This window comes from Papio anubis, chromosome 14, assembly GCF_008728515.1.
Source record: "Papio anubis isolate 15944 chromosome 14, Panubis1.0, whole genome shotgun sequence".
NCBI classification, from domain to species: domain Eukaryota; kingdom Metazoa; phylum Chordata; class Mammalia; order Primates; family Cercopithecidae; genus Papio; species Papio anubis.
This window is the reverse complement of record NC_044989.1, coordinates 30273828-30297688: the sequence shown is the minus strand read 5'-3', so window position 1 is coordinate 30297688 and position 23861 is coordinate 30273828. Positions and strand designations below refer to the sequence as shown.

The 23861-nt window shown below is 39.1% G+C and overlaps 1 protein-coding gene across 13 annotated transcripts in view; it reads right to left on the bottom strand.

The window, feature by feature from the left end:
- The window catches only part of LCLAT1 (lysocardiolipin acyltransferase 1), a 226405-nt gene that overhangs the window by 180750 nt on the left and 21794 nt on the right, over positions 1–23861 (bottom strand). For 3 of the 13 annotated variants that reach the window (XM_009183933.4, XM_009183929.4, XM_009183931.3), the window contains exon 2: positions 20997–21167. The exons of 7 other annotated variants lie outside the window; for them this stretch is intronic. The gene's annotated coding sequence lies outside the window, so the exon portion shown is untranslated. Of the gene's footprint in view, positions 1–2471; positions 2610–5708; positions 5952–20996; positions 21168–23861 lie in introns of those variants that run through there. 3 more of the 13 variants (XM_031655039.1, XM_021924710.2, XM_021924711.2) reach the window with 2 other exon arrangements.

Genomic DNA, 23861 nt, shown 5'->3' with positions numbered 1-23861 from the left:
TAGGAGTGCTTATAAAATATTATTAGATTTACTATACACATTTTAGGATTAAGTTGTAGCCAGTGCTAATTATAACATGCCTGGAAAAATATCTAACCTACACTGATTAAAATTCTATTTATAAAGGAAAAATCTAAACCACAGAAACAGTGCTTAGTTTAGAACAAGAACATGTACATAACTGCCAAATGCAATCCCTATTTAGATGTCTGTCTTACTGAACACTGTAATCACAAAAAACCAAAATGAATTTCTAAGTGTTTCAAGATGAAATAGCTTTTGCATAACTTTCAAGGCTTGTAATTACTTCCTTGAAAAGGTAAATAATCCAAGTTTCAATTTATTTATAATACTAGTTCTCTAGAAGTTAACAGATTGAATACTCAGCTTTACTATACATGGAAGCCTCCTACAAAATTCAGAATCTCTCAAATTAACAATTAAATGCTAACCAAAGAAAAATTACTGGAAGTCAAAGGCCAATACTAAGTTCCTACAGCCATTTATGGATAATGCAAACCCCTAGGCTTACTGAATGGGTTTTTAAGACTCCTCAAATACCTGGGGATAGCAAAGTATAAATCTAAACTGATTGCCCAGAAAAATGAATCATTAACTACACACACAGTCTCTGCTTCCTCACTTCCCATTCCCTCTTCAATCAACTTCCCTCTTCAGTCAGCTTTCGGCCTCTACCATTCCACTGAAACCACTTTGGCAAAAGAGTCCACTTTCATGTAGCCACATCCAAGAGCTACTTCTCTGTCCTCATTTTACTTTACCCTCTTGGCAGCATTCCACATGCATGGCCACTTCCTCCTTGAAATGCTAGCCTCTCTTGGCTTTTGTGACACCACTCTCCAGGTTTTCTTCTGACGTCGGTGATCCTTCTCTCCTGGTTGGATTGGTTGGCTCCCCCTCCTCTACCAGACCTCTAAATGCTGAAGCTTCCTATCACTCAGACATCAGTTGTCTTCTCTCTATCCTCTTCCTCCTTCCTCTTTCCTTTGCGCTATCTTTATGCTGATATTACCAAAATACCTCCAACACATTATCTTAGCTCCAGACCCACAGGTTCATCTACTTACCCAACACTTGCGTGTAATCTTACAATGTAAATCCAGTTACACAATTTCCCAGTTTAAAAACCTTTAACGGCTTTCCACTGAGCCTAGAGTAAAAATCAAATTACCACTCCCCTTCCACCTCCGTGCTAACCTCTTCTGCCAGGTTCTCCAACAGGCCACTTCCTACCTCAGGGCTTAGTACAAATTGTCCAGGCTACCTTCTCAGACTTTGTTTCACTACCTCTGTTTCTTCCTTGAGGTTTTAGGTGTCAGCTTAATGTCAACTCCTTAAACAAGCTCTCACTAAGGCTGACCACTACTTAAAGCAAGTTCCCCTCAATAGTGATTCTGTCTCAGTCCTGAGTGCTTCATTTATGGCTCTCATTACAGCCAGCGGTTATTTATTCATTTGTCTGTTTCCTTGTTTTCCACCTGTCATTCCCTCTAGAACCTTAGTTCTATAGTTCTGTAGTTGTAAGGACCATATTGATATTGTGCACTACTATATCCTCAGCATAAAACCCCAGCACACTTTGAAAGAGCTCGAATTTTCCCGACCCCAGAAACAGGGTCCCACCCTATTGCCCAGGCTAAACGTGCAGTGACGAATCACAGCTCACTTGAACTCCAACTGATACCCTCGCCTAGGCCTCCCAAAGAGCTAGGATTGCAAGCATGAAGCATCATACCCTGCATGAAAGAGCTCAATTTCTACTTGATGGAGGGCTTAATATAAAAAAGAGAAAAAGTCAGATAAATTGATCCTGTCACTTTATATTTTTGCCAGGAATTCAAAAGCTAGTATAGGTCGGGTGCAGTGGCTCACACCTGTAATCTAAGCACTTTGGGAGGCCAAGGTAGGTATATCACTTGAACTCAGAAATTGGAGACCAGCCTGGGTAACATGGCAAAACCCTACATCTACAAAGAAAAAATATAAAAATTAGCCAAGCATGTTGGTGTACACCTATAGTCCCAGCTACTCAGGAGGCTGAGGTGGGAGGATAGCTTAAGCCCAGGAGGGGCATGTTGCATCAGCCAAGATTGGGCCACCGCACTGCACCCTGGACAACAGAGCAAGACCCTGTCTGGAAAAAAGAAAAAAAGGTAACAAATGTGGTTCAGCTGACCAGTCTTTGGCCCTTTTGCTATTTTTATATGCGGTCCTTTTTATTAAACAGAATACTAATACAACAAGTATAAAAGTATTAACAGGAAAATAATGTCACTTTACATCCAGAATATTTTTAATAGCCTCCAATGTGCTTTCAAAGGTTTATCTCTATGATGTAATGAAATGCAGTATAAAAGGATGAAAGTGTTTACCCTAATTGAAATACAGAAGGCAGGGATTATTTCCATTTTACAGATACAATCACTAAGGCAAAGAGGTCAATGAGTTACCTAAAATCACAGATGTTTAGTGGTGGAGCTGAAGTCTGATCTCAGTTTTCCTGGCTCCCAATCCAGTCAATCTTTTGTTTCTTTTACTTTCTTCTTTTTTGTGTTTCATTTTGGTACATACTTTCAGCCTTCTTAAAACTGTAGGGTTCAGTAAAATGTACAAACCCTAAGTATATGACTCAATATTTTTACAAGTCAATATATCCAGACTGAGACAGAGTACTGCCTGCAACCCAGAAGCCTCCTTCATGCATGTCCCTTCCCAATAATTAACTACTCCAATGGTAACCACAATTCTGAATTATATGACCATCATTAGTCTTACCTGTCTTTTAACTTTATCTAAATGGAATTAACAAACATATACACAGCCAGGTGTGGTGGCTCACACCTATAATCTCAGCACTTTGGGAGGCTGAGGCAGAAGGATTGCTTGAGCCCAGAAGTTCTATACCAGCCTGGGTAACATGGTGAGATCTCATCTCTACCAAAATGGGAGGATCACTTGAGCGATCCTCCATAGATGGGCATGGCAACGTGCGCCTGTGGTCCCAACTACTTGAGAGGCTGAGGCAGGAGGATCACTTGAACCCCAGAGTTGGAAGCTGCAGAGAGCTATCATCGCACCACTGTAGTCTAGCCTGGATGAGTGAATGAGACCCTGTCTCAAAAAAAAGTATATACTCTACTGCATCTGGCTGCTTTTATTCAACATGTCTGTGAGAGTCACCCACATAAGTAAGTGCCAAAATGGTTTCTTCTTTTTCATTGCTGTACGGTATTTCACTGTATAAATATCCCAAAATGTATTTATTCTGTTTGACATCTGTGTATTTTTCAAGTTTGAGCTATATGAATAATGCCATTACAAACATTCTTATTTTGTAGATGAAGAAACAAAGGCCCTAAAAGGGAAAAAATACTTAAAGAAACACAGCAATTGGGCAACCAAGTATATCCCAGGAGGCTTGATTCCCCTTTTACAATGTAACACAAGTCTGCAAGTCCATCTGAATCTTAACCTAAAGATTTTTTAAATTATTGCACAATATAAAACCAAGTCTTAGGTTACAAATACTATGCCAAAGATTACTGTAGTTTCTGGTTATGAAAGTTACTTTATTTGTGTATGTGTGTCTATGTCTGGTTTTTCAAATCTATCTAGCTACCTACTTACCTATCTATCTATTTACTGACAGGCTGTCATTCTGTCATTCAGGCTGGAGTGCAGTGGCACAATCATGGCTCACCGCAGCCTCAAACTCCTGGGCTCAAGTGATCCTCCCGTCTCAGCCTCCCAAGTACTAGGACTATAGGCACACACCACCACACTCAGCTAAGAAGTAACTTATTTTTATACATGTAACTATTCTATAGAGATTTACCTCCTCTACAGTCAAATAAAATTTTGTTTCCCAGATTAGAAATGAACCAAATTGGGAATTCTATCAAAATATGAACAGAGACAACAGTCCCAACTTATGAGCAGGTAGCATTCTAAAACTCTGCATTTAAATCAGCTGTTTGGAATTCAGATGCATTTTCCCAAAAAATTACATTATACAAAGTGATTAGGTTTTCAGGTCAGCCTACAAAAGCCAACTTCACAAAAATGTACCTGAAAATAGCACTAATAACAACACAGTCTTTAACCACTATGAATAAATGCTTAACTTCAAATAATGATTTATAAAACTATCTCCTAACACCCCAATCTCTTGTTTTAACTCCTAAAGTGTGCGAGGCCCAGTTACAAATGCTTCTGTAACTGGCTTATGCCTTTTTTTTTTTTTTTAACCCCTCACTAACACTTTTGACTTTATGTTCCCAAATCCTGGGCCACAGAATTCAGACCACAGAATTCCTTAATTCCTATCCCTTAAATAATAACCCTTTGAGATTTTTCACTGCTACAGAAACTTTCTGGGGGGAGAGAGAGAAATTAGAAAAATAGAAGGAAAATAGTAAAATTTCAAGAAGTCTTAAAAAGTTGGTCTGTTTTTACCAAAACGGGCATGGAGTCAGGCAGGATTTTCCTAACCTCCTACTTGCATTAAAATATTCTTCTCGAGAGCCCTGCTCAATCTTTCTAGACTTCTTAAAATCCTAGGCTGGGCACCTCTGAGTGTCTCTCCTTTCACTAGGAAAGTCTCCAATTTAATTTCTTCTCACATTCCTTCTCATTACTCAGTGATAGCCTAAATGGAAAGATAAAGTGATATGTTGATAACATCAAGTCTTTAGGTATGCGCAGAAGTGAAATCAGGGAGAGATGAAGACTAAGGGATGTTCAGGCCATTGGGGTCACAATCTGTGACTTAGTTGTGTACCCATTAGAGGCTATATACAGATACTTTGGAGCAAATAAACCATTTCATAAATGGACACCAAAAAAGTTTCCAGAAATGAGAACAATCTACCTTATATACCACAATATAATATTCCTTTCTTCTTTAAGGCTCACATTATCTTTCCAGTAATTAGACTGAAGATGTATTCTATATTTTCTCCATACAACAAGCACTGACCTGAATACACCACAAACAGGTACAATGCAAGGCATCAAAAGGCTAGCTCTAATTTGATGAAATTAATTTACCTGCAAATGGAGAAATTGATTTCTATTCAGTCTAGGTGATAAAAACTAAAAGAACAACAGCTACCCTAGCCTTAAAATCCAATAAAGAGCACGGTAAATGTCTCTGAAAATCAAAAGACACCTACAAGTCATAAATGCCCTCAAAGGATTCTTAGGCATAGGAATGAGGAGTTGATTCACTAAACCTCAAAGAATGGATGTTTTAAAGGAAAAAGAAGATAAGACTGTGTCATTTTATCAAGTAAGTCTTTACAGTAAGTAAAATACCTTACGGGCCAAAAATTAAAATGAACTGCCAAACTTATGTACAAATTATTAACTATCACTTCTGTGACTGAAGTTAATATGAGAATCATACACTTAAGTGTAACAATGTAAAGAGGTATCCAAAAGTAATTTGAGCTAGCTTAATACAGACAACTAAATACACCCTCAGAGAGCTGACAGCCTGTAAACCAGCAGTCCCCAGGCTTTTTGGCACCAGGGACTGGTTTCACAGAAGACAATTTTTCCATGGAGAGCAGGGGCAGGGGCAGGGGTGGTTTCAGGATGATTCAAGCACGGTGCATTTATTGTGTACTTTATTTCTATTGTTATTACTACACTGTAATACATAATGAAATAATTATACAACTCACCATAATGGTAGAATCGACGGGCGTCCTGAGCTTGTTTTCCTGCAACTAGATGGTCCTATCTGGAGGAGTGGAGGATATGAGACAGTGACAGATCATCAGGCATTATATTCTCCTAAGGAGCATGCAACCTAGATCCCCTGCATGCACAGTTACAGGGTCTGCATTCGTGTAAGAATCGAATGCAGTGGTGACGAATCTGAGCGGAGGTGGAATTCAGGCGATAATGCAAGTGATGTGGAGTGGCTGTAAAGACAGATGAAACTTTGATCGCTGGCCTGCCATTCACCTCCTATCCACTATTATTTTACATAAACTAGTCCTGGTTCCACCACTTACTGTGTGAGCTTGGGCAAATTATTTAACCTCAGTGGCCCCAATATCTACAAAAATAAATTGGACTAAAAGTGGTAGCTACTTAAAGACTATTGTGAGGATTAAATGACAAAGTAACTGTCTTCAGCAGCTCTAGGAACAGAGTAAATGTTCAATAAAGGTTAGCTACTATTATTTTATCCTCTTGATTAGTTATTTGAAATCACATCTATGACCTATACTACCTTTGGAACCCTCACAACCCTCCAGGACAGTGCTTAAGGCCCAGTGAATGTTCAATATTTATTGGCTGAGGACTACTGGTTTATATGGAAGCTAGAACCACGAAGCTGAAGAAGACTTTAGAAGTCATCTGGAGAAGTTTCACTCCATTCAACAATAAGACTCATAGGGGATTATCACATCTTTGCTTGAACACTTACAGCAACAGAAACTTGCATCTCAACAAAGCATAAAGGAATAGTTCTAATTATTAGAATGTTCCTTGAGATTTCATTACACTGACTACTGCTTCTCAAAATATTTCTGCAAGGCTGAATTCACTAGAGGGCATCACATATTAGGAGAAACTATATCAGAAATCATCACTAAAAGGAAGGAATCATTCAACATTTATTCTGGCTAAAAGAAAAATACTGGGCTGAGTTGTATAAAACAGGCATGCCAATTTAAAACTTATTCTATTTAAACATGCATTAAAATGTTCAGAATGAATTAAAATGAAGATTCTGACAAATTAGGTCGAAAATCACAGTAACTGCAAATGCTGTTGTATAGGTCAGTAATACAGATTAACACAGGGCTGGGACTCTTTCCAACCCCATTATATAGCCTCCCAATAATTGTATACAATTTCAATGGTTACTTGTTTACCAAAAAAAAAAAACCATACAGTACCAGATTACATTTAATACTGCCCCTTGCAGCCAGCCTCCAAGTCACCACCAGCTATCCAAAAAAAGACCCAGTGCCAAAAAGAAAATTATAAGTTTCTATAAGACTAGTAAGGGACCATGACTCAATTTTGTAATCCCAGAACTATGGAGTCTGAAACAGAAGTATCACTTGAGCCCAGGAGTTCTAGACCAGCCTGGGCAACACAGTGAGACCCTACCTTTACAAAAAACTTTTTATTAGCCAGTGCTGGTGGCACATGCCTGTAATCCCAGCTGCTTGGAAGGCTGAGGCAGGAGAATCGCTTGAGCCCAGGAGTTCAAGGCTACAACGAGCTATAATTGTGCCACTACACTACACTCCAGCTTGGGCAACAGTGAGATCCTGTGTCTCACACACACACAAAAAAAGGCTAGCAAGGTAAATCTGAACCTGGATTTGTGTATAACTAACAAATTTAAGGCCAGGTGTGGTGGCTCATGCCTGTAATCCCAGCACTTTCAGAGGCCAAGGTGGGAGGACTGCTTGAGTCTAGGAGTTCCAGACCAGCCTGGGCAACAAAATAAGACCTCATCTCTACAAAAAATTTTTATAAAATTAGCCATGTTTGGTGGCGCACACCTGTGGTCCCAACTATACAGGAGGCTGTGCCAGGAGGATCACGTGAACCCAGGAGGTCAAGGCTACCATGAGCCGAGATTGTGCCACTGCACTCCAGCCTGGGTGACAGAGTGAGGTCCTATTAAAAAAAAAGTTAAATTATTTAAAACCAAATCATTAAAACTGTTCATTCATTAACCAGGTAATGGTACAATTTTAAAACCTCATCATGCTCAAAGAGGATCCAGAACTGTACTCAAATATCTGTGGCACATGCTTGTATTCCCAGTTACTCAGAAGGCTGGGGCAGGAGGATCACTTGGGGCCAGGAGTTCAAGTCCAGCTTGGTCAACATAGCAAGTCCCTGTCTCTCAAATTAAAAAAAAAATATTTTAATCCCCACTCACGACAATTCACAGTAATATGTAGAGAAAAACATGATGGAAAACTAGGCATGATTTATAGCACAGCTCTACACTTTATCAGATTCTGTTTGATGGGAGCTATTTTACAACTCTGTAGGCTATAGGTTAACTGAGGGACATGTAAATTCTATCCTGTCAGGCAGGAGGTTCAGTTGACCTCCTGGGCCTCTCCCCAGCTCTCCCTCCCCAACAAACCAGTTTTGTCTCCATTTGGGTCCATTTCAACATTTCTTTACTCCATATAAATTTGTGGGTTATATTACTTTTCTATTGAACCAGGTATAACATTTGCCTTCTTCCCTGATTATGAGTTTTTCTTTTACACATGTATTTTCATAGCTGCAAAGTCATTAACACACTACACAGCTTTCTTATTATTGGTAAGATGTTGTTTGATACTCAGATACCAACACAAAAACAATCCAAACAGCAAATTAGACTGGAAAGGTCCACTGCCCATGTAAATTAACAAACAAGCCTTTGGGTTTTGAAAATCAATCCCTTATAAATTTCACTGGTATAAATTAAGTCATGAGCACCGCATAAAACTAGGAAACCAGGTTTCAGAACCTTCAAAGCCAATATTCAGACTGCAGATAATGGTGAAGTCATGAACTCTAGCAACCACAACCTGTTGCCCACTCATCTTCATTCCCTGTAAACAGTTAAAACAACTGAGGAAAATGGTCAATCCAACAGCACAAAGTGCTTCAGATGATTAAAAAAAATAATTTTGGTAGACTCTGCTCCATAGAACGCATCCATGTTCATTTATCCATCCACAGAAGTAGGTTAATTTTTATGTCACTGAAGAAATCAACACAAAAACTCTTTGTTTAGGTTCATAAATTATCAAGATTATAAGGAATTAGAGAAGAAATAAAGGGATGAAAAAACATGTTGATAACCAAATTAAAGAGGATGTTCCAGATACGGGTGACCCAAATCAGGAGAATCAGGTGGCTTTTAAGCCTACCAGGTTCTCTTCCGTCTAACTGCTCTCTTTATCCCAACGACACTAACTTAAAAGAACATAACAGATTCAGATTCCTTTTACTATAAGAAGCATACAACCTTGTTCTGAACTTTTTATATATGTATACACACACATATATATGTCTTCATGTATAGCATATGTAACTGTCATATGGTAGTTACATATGTAATATAGTTAGACACATATAATTGTCTAACATATGTAACTATCATACACATATAATTGTCATATACACATAATGAATTAATCAGAAACATTCACTCCAGACAAACTATTTTCCAAGATGGAAATCTGCTCTCCCCTGACTAGTGAGGCCATGGATACATGGTACACAAATATCAACTATATTCAACAAATCATTTATTTTTATTTTCAACTCCAGAGAAGATAGAAAGGCGCAATTATGATTTAATGCAAAAATAGTTGCAACACACTATCCACAGCCAATCTTTTTTCTTCCTCATCACTGTGACTTAAAAGTTTCATCTAATGCATGGCACAAAATGTTCCATTACAAGGTATGGTGGGGGGCAGGTAGGAGGGATTGGCAAGACTTGTGGAGACAAAATATTCTAATAGAACCTGGGTTTCTTCCTATAAATATTTAGGAAAACTGAAAATTCCTGAAATTACTTGGAAAGGTAATCACCTCCTGACTCCCTGCAAAAAATATTTTTAAGATCCGGCCTACCATAAATATTTTGCATAAAACCTATCTGAATGTCATTAAAATGCCTACAAAAAAGACAATAGAACACTTTACCAAATGCAAGAATAATGTACATTCTAATACTAGGGGCACTTCCACTTTTATAAGAAAAGAAAAAGTTTCCATTTGTCTGAGCAACTTCTGATGCAACATTAGTAATTACGGTCCTTTCCTCCAGTGTAGGCCTCAGAAACAAAAACCAGTTGATGTTTATAAACATTTATCTCAAATCAAGGAAGAAATTAACACAAAATAAAACATCAAAAGGCTTAATCTGGGCAAATTTTCCAGTTTTACAAGCCAGTGACAAAAAGTAAAGCCTTAGAAGGGGATTAATTGTCAACTCCAACAGTTTAGAGAGTAAAGCCAAATAAACAAGTGGCACCTTCTATTCAGTGAGTTCTGAAAGTCTTGTCTCCTTTTAACTCCTTTTCCATAAATGCTTTCTGTATATTCTTGCCCATGTAAGCCCTAAGGACAAAAATTGTAACTATGTGGATGTTTCTTCTGTTCTCAATTTGGAGACTATGTCCCATAAACTAGTAAAAACTTTAAATTAGCTTCTTTAAAGTTTTCTAGTTAACTCCACTCAGAAGAATGTTAAATATTTAAAAGAAAGAAAAGGGCACTATGAAAAACCCACAGCAATGGTTCATGACAATGATGTTCATACTTCATACTCAGGGGTAAAGTGACTATAAGCTTTCCCTCTAAAATCAGGAATAAGACAAGGATGATTGCTTTCACCATTGTCATTCAACACTGAACTAGAATTTCTAGTGAGAACAATTAGGCAAGAAAAAGAAACAAAATTCATCCAAATCAGAAGGAAGAATTTGCACATGACATGATCCTATGTATAGAAAATCCCCAGGAACCTGCCGGGCGCGGTGGCTCAAGCCTGTAATCCCAGCACTTTGGGAGGCCGAGACGGGTGGATCACGAGGTCAGGAGATCGAGACCATCCTGGCTGACACAGTGAAACCCCGTCTCTACTAAAAAAATACAAAAAACTAGCCGGGCGAGGTGGCGGGCGCCTGTAGTCCCAGCTACTCGGGAGGCTGAGGCAGGAGAATGGCATGAACCCGGGAGGCAGAGCTTGCAGTGAGCCGAGATCTGGCCACTGCACTCCAGCCTGGGTAGCAGAGCGAGACTCCGTCTCAAAAAAAAAAAAAAAAGAAAAAAAAGAAAATCCCCAGGAACCCACAAAAATACTACTGGAGCTAATAAACAAATTCAGCAAAGTTGAAGGGTACAAGATCAACACACAAAAATCAACTGTTTCTCTACACCAGCAATAAACAAATCAAAAGGAAAATTAATAATTTCATTTACAATAACATCAAAGGAATAAACCTAGGAATAAATTTAACCAAGGAGGTAAAAGACACTTTGAAAACCACAAAACATTAACAAATTAAGGAAAATCTAATCTATGGAAGGATACACCAGGTTTAGGGATTAAAAGACAGTGCTGGCCAGGCACGGTAGCTCATGCCTGTAATCCCAGCACTTTGGGACGCTGAGGTGGGTGGATCACTTAAGGTCAGGAGTTCAATACCAGCCTGGGCAACATGGTGAAACCCTGTCTCTCTACTAAAAAAACAAAAACTAGTCAGGCATGGTGGCACACACCTGTAGTTCCAGCTACTCAGGAGGCTGAGGCAGAAGAATCACTTGAACCTAGGAGGCAGAGGTTGCAGTGAGCTGAGATCACACCACTGCACTCCAGCCTGGGCAACACAGTGAGACTCTGTCTTAAAAAATAAATAAATAGGCCGGGCATGGTGGCTCACGCCTGTAATCCCAGCACTTTGGGAGGCCAAGGTGGGTGGATCACGAGGTCAGGAGTTCAAGATCAGCCTGGCCAAGATGGTGAAACCCCGTCTCTACTAAAAATACAAAAAAGTAGCCGGGCGTGGTGGTGGGTGCCTGTAATTCCAGCTACTCAGGAGGCTGAGACAGAGAACTGCTTGAACCCGGGAGGTGGAGGTTGCAGTGAGCCAAGATCGCACCACTGCACTCCAGCCTGGGCGACAGAGCAAAACTCTGTCTCAAAAAAAAAATAAGAATAAATAAATAAAAGACAATACTGTTATGGCAATACTACTCAAAGCAATCTACAGCTGCAATTCAATCTCTATCAAAATTCCAATAACTTTTGCAGAAATGGAAAAGCCAATCATCAAATATGAATGGAATTGCAAGTGGTTCCAAGTAGCCAAAACAATACTGAAAAAGAACAAAGTTGGAGGACTCATGCTTCCCAATTTCAAAACTTACTACCAGGCTACAGTAATCGAAACAGTGTGGTACTGAAACTACCTTTGCAAAATTATAACAGTGAGAAAACACTAACACAGCTGACTCCATCTTGCTTCTAACCTCATTAGCTAACTGTCTTTGCTCATTCCTGCACATAGGCCAAGCTAACTATGGGAGGAATTTAGTTTATATTTTAACCTTAAAGCAAGTATAATAATAGTCCTTTCCCAAAACTAATCCCCTCCTTGTTTAGAGACCAAAACCATCTTTGTAAAAACTAACAAAAGGACACAAGGTCCAAATTATGGTAGGGGCCTGAATTCTGCTAAGACTTAGGCATAGTTAAATAATAACAAGACACTATTTTGGTTGTCTTTTTTGTAATTATTTACTAGACAAGAGTCACTAGCCAGTGGTCATAAGACTTGTAACTTCCCCGATTACCCCAATAGATTACCTCATTATTGTAAAACCCAAGGCTGATTCTTGAGGTATTTTTCAGACCTAGTATTCTGGTGGACCAACTGACGCCACCTGGGTTACTCATAACATGAAATTGGCTCCACTGGCCCTGTAACCCCCACCCAGAAACTGACTCGGCACACAAGACCATTTTGACACTCGTGTGATTTCATTCCCGACCCAACCAATCAGATGCAGATTCTTGCTGGGCATGGTGGCTCATGCCTGTAATCCCAGCACTTCGGGAGGCTGAGGTGGGTGGATCACTTGAGGTCAGAAGTTTGAGACTAGCTTGGCCAACATAGCGAAACCCCGTCTCTATTAAAAAATACAAAGATTAGGGCCGGGTGTGGTGGCTCACACATGTAATCCCAGCACTTTGGGAGGCCAAGGCAGGTAGATCACGAGGTCAGGAGATTGAGACCATTCTGGCTCTCTACTAAAAATACAAAAAATTAGCTGGGCACAGTGGCACATGCCTGTAGTCCCAGGCGGGTGTGGTGGCGGGCCTGTAGTCCCAGCTACTTGGGAGACTGAGGCCAAGACCTGTAGACCAATTAATTGAGAGTCCAGAATTTTGACTATACATCTATGGCCAACTGATTTTCAAGATGGGTGCAAAGACCATTCAATAGAGAGAGAATAGTATCTGTAACAAATGATACTACTGGCTAGCCACATGTAAAAGAATGAAGGTGTCCTCAAACTCACTCAAAATCTATCAACAACCTAAACACAAAAGATAAAACTATGAAATTCTTATAAGAAAACAATGGTAAATCTTCACAACCTTGGATTTGGCAAGGGATTCTAACATGTGACACCAGAAACATGAGCAACAAAAGAAAAAAAAAAATCAATTGGACTGCATCCAGATTAAAAACTTTTGCACATGAAAGACCACCATCAAGAAAATTAAAAGACAACCCACAGAATGGAAGAAAAATTCACAAGTCAAGGGTCTGGTATCCAGTATATATAAAGAACTCTTACAACTCAACAACAAAAAGACAAGTAACTTTTTTAAATGAGCAACGGACTTGAATAAACATTTCTCCAAAGAAAACATACAAACGGTTGGCAAGCATATGAAAAGCTACTCAACGTCATACATCATTAGGGAAATGCAAATCAAAACCACAGTGAGATATCACTACATACCCACTAGCATGGGCACAATTTTAAAAATGGAAAATAACAAGCATTGGTAAGGATATGGAAAATTTGCAATCCTTATATATTGCTGGTGGGAATATAAAATAGCAGTTTCTCAAAGAGTTAAATAAACCTTGAAAACATTATGCTAAGTGAAGAAGACACAAAAGGTCACATATTGCATAATTTTATTTATATGAAATATTCAGAATAGGCAAATCTATATAAACTGAAAGCAGACTGGTGGTTGCCAGAGGCTGGGGAGAAGGGAGCAACTGCTTAATGGTACATAGTTTCCTTTGGGGTGATAAAAATGTTTTGAAACTAGATAGCAGTGGTGGTGGCACAACACATGAATGTACTAAATGCCACTGATTTGTCCACTTTAAAATGCTTAATTTCTTGTAAATTTCACCTCAATTTAAAAAAAAAACAGATATATATCAAATGGCTATTTTTTCTTCCAACTATCCACAGTAGAGGCCATTTACAAATGACCATAATGGAAATTTCAATTAATTTTGCAGGGCAAGCTTCTGATTATGACACAATAAAACTAAGAATTAATAATTCAAAACAAACAACCCTAATGATTAGAAATTCTTAAGCCTTCCTATATAATTGCTGAATTAATGAAAAAAATTAAAAATATACAAGACTTGTAGTTCCCAAATGCTGATGTGCATTCAGATTACCAAGGGGTGAGGAGCTTGTTAAAAATGCAGCAGCTCAGGCCCTCCACCCAGAGTGTTAAGTAGAGTTGGAATATCTGCATTTTTAATAAGCCTGCCAGCTGAGACTGATATTCACCAAAGTTTAGAACCAGTGCAAGAGAATATTTAGAAAAAATATAAAGACATTACATATCATAAGTTACAGGATTCATACAAAGCTGTACTGAAATACTTTCTAAAATAATATTTAAATAAACAGAACATAAACTAAGCAATCCAAATTTTAAAATCAAGCAGTCAAAATTTTAAAATAAAAGGTATGATTAAAAAACAAAAATAGAAATATGGATGACAGTAAAAATGATTGATTAGATAACAACACACAGAAAGGGTCAGGCACATTGACTTACGCTTATAATCCCAGCACTTTGGGAAGCCAAGGTGGGAGGATCACGAGTCCAGGAGCTCGAGACCAGCCTAGGTGGCAGTGAGACTCTGTCTCAAAAAAAAAAAAAAAAAAAAAAAAAGGAAAAGAAACATAAAAAGACAGCGGAACTTTAAAATGAGCTTGGTTCGTTATGAAAAAATTTACAAAGTCCTAAAAATTCTAATAAAATAAAGAATTATCAAATAGGTAAAAGCAGAATTAGTAAATTAATCATTTGTAATCAAGCAAGAAAAATAAGTTTGTCAGCAAAAACAGGTAAAAGCAGAATTAGGAAATTAATCATTCAGGCAAGAAAAATAAGTTTGTCAATAAACTGAAAAAAATACAACTTATCTAGACAACTCTTGAGTTACTTTATCAAAAATATAAGAAGTTGTATGTCATTAAAAAATAGAAAAAAATTAATTGTAACATTAGTTATATAATCTACCACTTGGTTGAAAAAAATAAAATTTGTACAGCAGGGGGAAAGTTTTAACAAAATGTAATGGACTTGAAATTCTTTCTGTTGTTCTTTCTTCACTAATAAGAGAAATAAACAGACTATTGTCCTCGATTCAAAAGCAAATCTCAAAATAATATAAATGATTCTAAATTACTCATTTTCCAGGCTTAAAAAAAGTCAAAATATTTCCCTATGAACTTTACTATTGAGGTTAACTTTTCATTTTAACGTCGTTTTGGTAGACTGTTTAGCCTGTTACTCAACACTGAAAACCAGTAAATAACGGTGATTAGCAAAGAGGAGATAAGAATTAAGAGTCATTCACAATAATTAACATAGTACATATAATGAATCTTTGTTTAATAAAAGGGAGACAGCCCTTTTGTCTTTAGGGTGTTCAGTAGTTTCCTATGGCTGCTGTAACAAATCACTTGGTGGCTTAAAACAGAAAGTTATTCTCTTCCACTCCTAGAGGCCAAAAAAGTCTGAAAGCAGTATCATTAGAACAAAAGCAAGGTCACACTCCCTCCAAAGGCTCCACGGGAGAGTCTGTTCCTTGCTTATTCCAGCTGTTGATGGCTGTGGGAATGCCTTGACTTGTGGCCCTAACACTCAAATCTCTGCCTCCTGGTCACAGTGCCTCCACTTCCTCTGTGTATATATAATCTCCCTCTGCCTCACTTTGATAAAGATACACAGGATTGCTTTTAGGGACCACTCAGATAATCCAGGATAAGTGCCCTAGACATCAACATCCTCAATTTAATTACAAAAACCATTTTCTAACATACAAGGTAACATTTCACAGGTTCCAGGATTAGGACTTGAGTATTTTAGAGAACCATTTTCAGCCTACCACAGACAGTCTCTTTAAAAACCTAACAGGCCTGGCCAGGTGTGGTGGCTCATGCCTGTAATTCCAGCTCTTTGGGAGACCAAAGTGGGCTGAGTGCTTGAGCTCAGGAGTTCGAAACCAGCCTGGGAAGCATGGCAAAACCCCATCTCTATGTAAAAAACAAAACAAAAAGTAAATAAAAATTTAAAAAGAACAAAAACAAAAAAACCCTAATAGGCCAAGCTTTTTTGTCAGGAATTAGATCCTATTTTAGTTTCCAGATTCACAATGCCAAAGTCATAGGCCTTCTGACCCTAGACGTTGCAAACAAACACCACTGAAATTAACTCGGGAATTTCATCAGGTGCACAGGAAACTATCACAGGGTATATCCATTTGTTCCAAGAATACAAGAGAAGTTTTGTCTGTTTTACTGTTTGAGTTAAATTCTGCTCAAATTTTGTAGTCTCAAACTACCTATCTGCATGTATCTGACATGCAAATAAAAACAAAGCGTTCTTTCTCTTCTATATTGGTAAGAAGGGGTCTTTTTGTTGGTAAGATTTTCTTATTGCTCCAACATACTTTATAGAGTTGGGTAATAATAAATTAAGTTTTTAAATAAATTTGAGACAAACTACTTTCCAAAGGCAGCAAAATTTATTTTTATCCTCTAAATTTTTCCAGACACACAATTTCAAGACCCACTAGCCCTTGAATCTCCTCCAGAATCAAGCAGTTTCATTCCATAAAATCAAAATAAATTCCAGATGAATTAAGAGTTACATGTAAAATATGAAAACATTATAGAATTACAATAGGAAAATGAGCCAAGAATCAAGAGTCACATACAAAAAGGAACACTAAAAATAGGCAAAGAAATCAGACTAATGTAACACGATACCATGTTTCCAATTACTTTTTCGTATTTGACAATGATAGTATCCAGCAAAGCGAGGGTATAGGAAAATAAGGCCTCAAACATAAATTGCTAAGAGAATCAACTGATAGAGCCCTTTTAAAAGACAAATTCAGCATGGCTGGCAAATTATAAAATGCATGTACATTTTTACCCAGTATTTTCATTCTAAACTTCTATCCTACAAAAGTACTCATAAAAGTAAGAAAATATAAGATAAAAATGCTCATGGAGGCACTATTTGTATGTGAAAATTAGAAATAGTATAAATGTCCATCAACAGAGAAATGGTTAAATTATGGCATAGCCATATAACTGGAATATTATGCAACCAGTTTTTAAAAAGTGAAGCACAATCGTCTCAACATCCATGGGGGATCTGTTCCAGGGCCTCTTGAGGACATCAAAATCAACAAATGCACAAGTTCCTCATATAAAATGATATATTTGCATATAGCCTGCTCATATCCTCCAACATACTTTTCTCTAAATTACTCATAATATCTAATACAATGTAACTGCTATATAAATAGTTATATTGTTTAGAGAACAATGACAAGAAAAAAGTCTGTACATGTTCAGTTGAGACAATTCTTTTTCAAATATTTTTGATCCATGGTTGGTTGAATCTACGAATGTAAAACCTGTGGATACAGAGGGCTGACTAGACATTAACATAAGCAGTCATTCAGAAAGGCAGACATGACACGTGAAATGAAGAAAGCAACTTACAAAATAATAAATGACTCTGTTTTTAATTAAAGGAGAAAACAAAAAGAAATCTCTATGTACAATAATGTTTATATATTAATAGAAACCATGTTTTCGAAAAATCTTATGACATAGAAAAATCCTAATAATATAAAGTGAGAAAAGTAGGCTACAAAATTTTATAGGTAATAACATAAATAAAAGTAGCACTATAAAATAAACAGTTATCAACTATCTCTGAGTAATGTAATTCTGATCTGTTCTTTATATATTTTTTTATTTTCCAAAATGTATAAATATTACGTATATAGCATTCAAGTTAACTTTCTTTATTAAGAGAGAGGATCTTGCTATGTTGCCCAAACTGGTGTTGAACTATTGAGCAACTAAAGCAATCCTCCTGCCTCAGCCTCCCAAGTAGCTAGCACTATGGTCAGGAGAGATTCTAACCCTAAAAAATACCAAGAGATTGGGTATAATGATGTGAGTTCATGTACAAGGAAGACTTTTTAAAACTATCCATTTACCAAATCTTATCTATGCTGAAGAATGATCCCTCATTCAGACTGGTTACCTTGAATATGTTTATTCTCATGTTCCACTACCAAAAATATTTTTGAACTTTTATAGTTTAAAATTTCCTTTGATCAACTCAGGTAACAGAAAAAAAGGTAATTCTTAAAATTAGTATTAACTAACATAATCATCCAACCTCATCACATAGGCTAGCCCTGAAATAGATTTTGGTTCATTCTAAACAACTCTAGCTTCAAAAGACAAAGATTAGCACAAGCTCTGTCAGTTAAAACACTATGCTGCAACTTTCAACTTGTCTGGGGACAAGGAATAGACCCTGGTGTCAGAAGTTTCCCCCAGGTAAACTTAAGTATTCACTGTCATCAGCACTGTCTTTCCAGTTCACTCACGGTCTTCCTGAGCAGAAGGGGACTACCCTCAGTCACAATTCTCAAAATCCTACCATCTCTTCAATGGTAAGCTCAAGATACACCTGTTTAGTGAAGCTGTGCCTCTTTTGAACTCCAGAAGCATCTTATCGCCTATACTACTGACTTGGTCAGCATGCGTTATTTTTACACAGACATTCTTTTCATATACTCTAACTTTCCAATTATACTTTACAAGTAACTAGAAGACACAGTTTCATCTCCAGTGCAACTTGCTGGAGATAAAAACTGAGTGGCCCATCCAAGAAACACAATAGGTATTTGTTTCCTTTTGTTGTATATAAAGACTGGGACAGCATTAATTTGAGCCTATGGTACTCCAGTGGGCCTTGAATGGCTGCCTGCAAATCATGGGTTTTATCCTACAGTAATGGAGAGTAGAGTTCTGAGCTCAAAAATGATGTGATAAAAGTTCAATTTAGAAAAAGTGGTTCACCGCAGCCAGATGAGAGGAGGGTAATAATGTGTACAGCAAGGAAGATAGTTGGCCTAACATAAAGGGTTAAGTAAAGGGCTTTAAAGTCAGAAAGCACTGACTTTGCCAACACTTCCTTGCTCTGTGACACTGGGAAAGTTATGGCTTTCCTTTCCTTACCAGTAAAACAAAGATGATAAAACCAGACCTGGGCCACACCTGGTGGCACACACCTGTAGTCTCAGCCACTCAGGAGGCTGAGGCAGAAGGACTGCTTGAGCCTAGGAGTTCAAGACAAGTGGGGGCAACATAGTGAGACTCCGTTTCAAAAAACAAACAAAACAACAACAACAAAAACACCAAAAACTAGAAACAAATTTTTAAAATCCTAGGTCTTACCCAACCATGGTGGGCATTACATGAAATAATGCACACAGCACACATGCCACAATGCCTGTCAAAGGGTAAGCACACTGCACTCTGAGACCAATTCTCTGACACCAACTAGGTGTCCTACAATTCAATTCAATTCTGATACTACCTGGAGTTACTATCAGATCCCACAAGTTAAAGAGCAAGGTTTCCAACAAGACTGCCCTCACTTCAGACGTCCCCCCCAGGCTATCCACACTAATGTCCAACTTGGCTACGAATTCAGAGATTCCCAAAACTTCCCTTCAGTTTCAACAATTCTCACAGAAATCACTGAAAGCACTATACTTAAACAATCACAGTTTCATTACAAAGGCTACAACTCAGGAACAGCCCAATGGAAGAGGTGCACAGAACATGGGCAAGGTCTAGGAAAGAGGGCAGCGGGATGCAAAGCTTCCCTGCTCTCTCCTGAAGAAATCCAGGTGTCATCCTCCTAGCAAACCAGTACGTTCACTGCTATTCCAGGGTTTTTATGTGGGGCTTGATGACCCAGGCATGAGTGATTAAATCACTAGCCAGATGACTGGGCTTTGCTATCCAGTCACTGTCCCCTCCCCAGAAACCAAGGTCTCTCTGATGTGGACAGCTCCTTTCCTGAACTATCTAAGGGCCCACCCACAGTCACCTTATCAGGATAAACTCAGGTGTGGTCAAAAGAGACTCTTGTTATGAATAACAAAAGATACATCTATAAGGAAATTCCAAGATTTTTTGAAGCTCATTGTCAGGAACCAAAGACAAAGGCCAGATATAATAGATTCTTCATCATATCACATACACAAGCAATAGAGACTATAATTTCAGAAACTGACTAGTAGACTACTGAAGTAATGCAAAGCATAAAGATCAGGAGAAAAAACATCAAAAGCATTACAAAAGCAGCAGCAATAGAAAAAGGCTGAGGGGGAGGGTGTCGAAATTATCTACAAAGGTTCAAGCCTGGACAATTAAATAGACAGAGACAGACATATCCTGGCAGGAAACCGAATATGGGATTGAGAATGAATTTAGTTTTAATCAAATTGAGACTGAGGTGACAGCCAGAGATTGCAGATGAACACTGGGCAGATGGAGATCATGAGCCTAGAGATGAGAGAGGATATGGTCAGAATCAGTTGTCAGAGTTATCCACATAGATGGAACACCCCCCACCCCACCAGACTCCCCAGACCCTCACAAAGGAGGATACCACCAGCTAATGGTGTCACTTAAGCTGCTATGTCAAACAAAAGCAAGTTACTGCATACAGCAGAGAGTGTAAGGGATAACGTCTAAAGATTTAGTATTTTTGACTCTAAACAAAATGGTACCTAATATTTAAAATAAAGATCCAAAAAGAATCACACAACCAAATGCCAAACAGAAATGCTGAGTTTGTTCTTTCACAGAAATGTATTACTTTATTTTCTAAAAAAGGACATTTATCTCCCTCCAACAGAAATAAATACTTATTTTTCAATGAAAAGGTTATAGAACAAGCATAGAACATGTCAACAATACAACATAAACAGGAACAACTATGATCAATTCAAAAAGCGTTGTGTTCAGATACATGAAGCAAGACAAAAACCTCAAGCATCTAAATCATTACAAAGACTTACCCAAAGCTTTTAGAGTCCTGCTTTTTAAAGTACGTTCAGTAGCTAGAAACTGTCTCATTAACTGACCATGGGTTCAGAAGTATCACAATTTACTTTCCCCTGGAATGCACATATCACATCATCCATTTGTTGCCAGCTTCCCAGAAGAGAGTACCCACTCTGTATTTCAGCCTGTGAACATGACAAATGGGAGAAAAAAGAGAAAGCAGAGTTTGGGAACAGTGCACTGGGCTAATCAGATGGTTCATGGAGTAAACAGGTTATGGGCCCAGGGACCTGAAACATCTGAGTACTGAATGGATTAACGCACAGAGCAACTCAGGAAGCTGGGTCATAGTGCTTAGGAAGAGAATGCCAAAAGACTGAGGTGAGAGCCCAATATGCATGCCACCTCTGTAAAGATCCAGAGAGAGAGGGCAGCTGAAATGTTAACACTGGCCAGGTCCTTGGAGCTTCCGCTTCTCCCTGAGCCAGAATTGAACAGCAAGGGCAAAATCACAGCCTAGATCCCACCCCAACTGTCAGGCCTCTGAGCCCAAGCTAAGCCATCATATCCCCTGTGACCTGCGTGTATACATCCAGATGGCCTGAAGCAACTGAAGATCCATAGAAGTGAAAATAGCCTTAACTGATGACATTCCATTATTGTGATTTGTTTCTGCCACACCCTAACTGATCAATGTACTTTGTAATCTCCCCCACCCTTAAGAAGATTCTTTATAATTCTCCCCAAAACATTGCTCTCAACTCCACCGCCTATCCCAAAACCTGTAAGAACTAATGATCATCCACCACCCTTGGATGACTCCTTTGTCAGACTTAGCCCGCCTGCACCCAGGTGAAATAAACAGCCATGTTGCTCACACAAAGCCTGTTTGGTGGTCTCTTCACACGGACGCGTGAGACATTTGGTGCCAAAGACCCAGGTCAGCGGGACTCCTTCAGGGGACCAGTCCGCTGTCCTCATCCTCGCTCCATAAAGAGATCTACCTACGACCTTGGGTCCTCAGACCAACCAGCCCAAGGAATATCTCACCAATTTTAAATCAGGTAAGTGGCCTCTTTTTACTGTCTTCTCCAATCTCTCTCAATATCCCTCAACCTCTCTCCTTTCAATCTTGGTGCCACCCTTCAATCTCTCCCTTCTCTTAATTTCAATTCCTTTCATTTTCTGGTAGAGACAAAGGAAACACATTTTATCCGTGGACCCAAAACTCCAGCGCCGGTCATGGATTCGGGAAGGCAGTCGTCCCTTGGTGTTTAATCATTGCGGAGACGCCTCTCTGATTATTCACCCACGTTCCATTAGTGTCTGATCTCCGCTGGGACGCCTGCCTTGGTCATTCACCCACGTTCCCTTGGTGGCAAGTCAATTGCGGGGACGCCTGCTTTGGCTGCTCACCCATGTTGCAGTCCAGGGCTGCTCCCCACCCCCTTCTCCGTGTCTCTACCCTTCTCTTTAAACTTGCCTCCTTCACTAAGGGCAACCTTCCACCCTCCATTCCTCCTTCTCCCTTGGCCTGTGTTCTCAAGAACTTAAAACCTCTTCAACTCTCGCCTAACCTAAAATCTAAGTGTCTTATTTTCTTCTGCAAATACCGCTTGGCCCCAATACAAACTTGACAGTAGTTCCAAGTGGCCAGAGAATTGTACTTTCGATTTGTCTATCCTACAAGATCTAGATAATTTTTGTCGAAAAATGGGCAAATGGTCTGAAGTGCCTGACGTCCAGGCATTCTTTTAAACATTGGTCCCTCCCTAGTCTCTGCTCCCAATGAGACTCATCCAAATCTTTCTTCTTTCTCTCCTGTCTGTTCCTTCAGTCTCCACCCCAAACTCTGAGTCCTTTGAATCCTTTTCTATGGACTCATCTGACCTCTCCCCGCCTCCCCAGGGTGCTCCTCACCAGGCCAAGCCAGGTCCCAATTCTTCCTCAGCCTCTGCTCCCCGACCCTATAATCCTTCTATCACCTTCCCTCCTCACACCCAGTCTGGCTTACAGTTTCGTTCTGCGACTAGCCCTCCCCAACCTGTCCAACAATTTCCTCTTAAAGAGGTGACTGGAGCTAAAGGCATAGTCAAGGTTAATGCTCCTTTTTCTTTATCCGACCTTTCCCAAATCAGCCAGTGTTTAGGCTCTTTCTCATCCGACCCCACTAAATATATACAGGAATTCCAATATCTAACTCTGTCCTACGATTTAACCTGGAATGACCTAAATGTCATCCTAACTTCTACCCTCTCCCCAGATAAACAGGAAAGAGTTTTTTCTTTAGCCCAATTTCACGCTGATAACCACCAGCTTCACGAGCCAGACCTCCAGGAAGGCATTAGAGCAGTTCCCTGAGAAGATCCCCAGTGGAACTACAGGCAGATTCCCCAGGTATAGCTAGGCGAGATTACATGGTTTCCTGCCTAGTTGAAGGGCTTAACAAGGCATCTTACAAAGCTGTTAATTATGACAAACTTAAAGAAACTACCCAAGGTAAAGACGAAAACCCAGCCCAGTTCATGGTTCACTTAGCAGCAACCCTTAGATGCTTTACCACCCTAGACCCAGGGGGACCAGAAGGCCGCCCTATTCTTAATATGCATTTTATCACCCAGTGAGCTCCTGACATTAGAAAAAGCTCCAAAAATTGGAATCTGGCCCTCAAACCCCACAACAGCAATTAATCAACCTCGCCTTCAAGGTGTACAACAGTAGAGAGGAGGCAGCCAGACAGTAACGCATTTCTGAGTTACAGCTACTTGCCTCTGCAGTAAGACAACCCACAACCATGTCTCCAGCATACAAGAACTTCAGAACATCCAAGCCAAGGCTCCCAGGGGCTCCTTCAAAACATCCTCATGGATCTTGCTTCA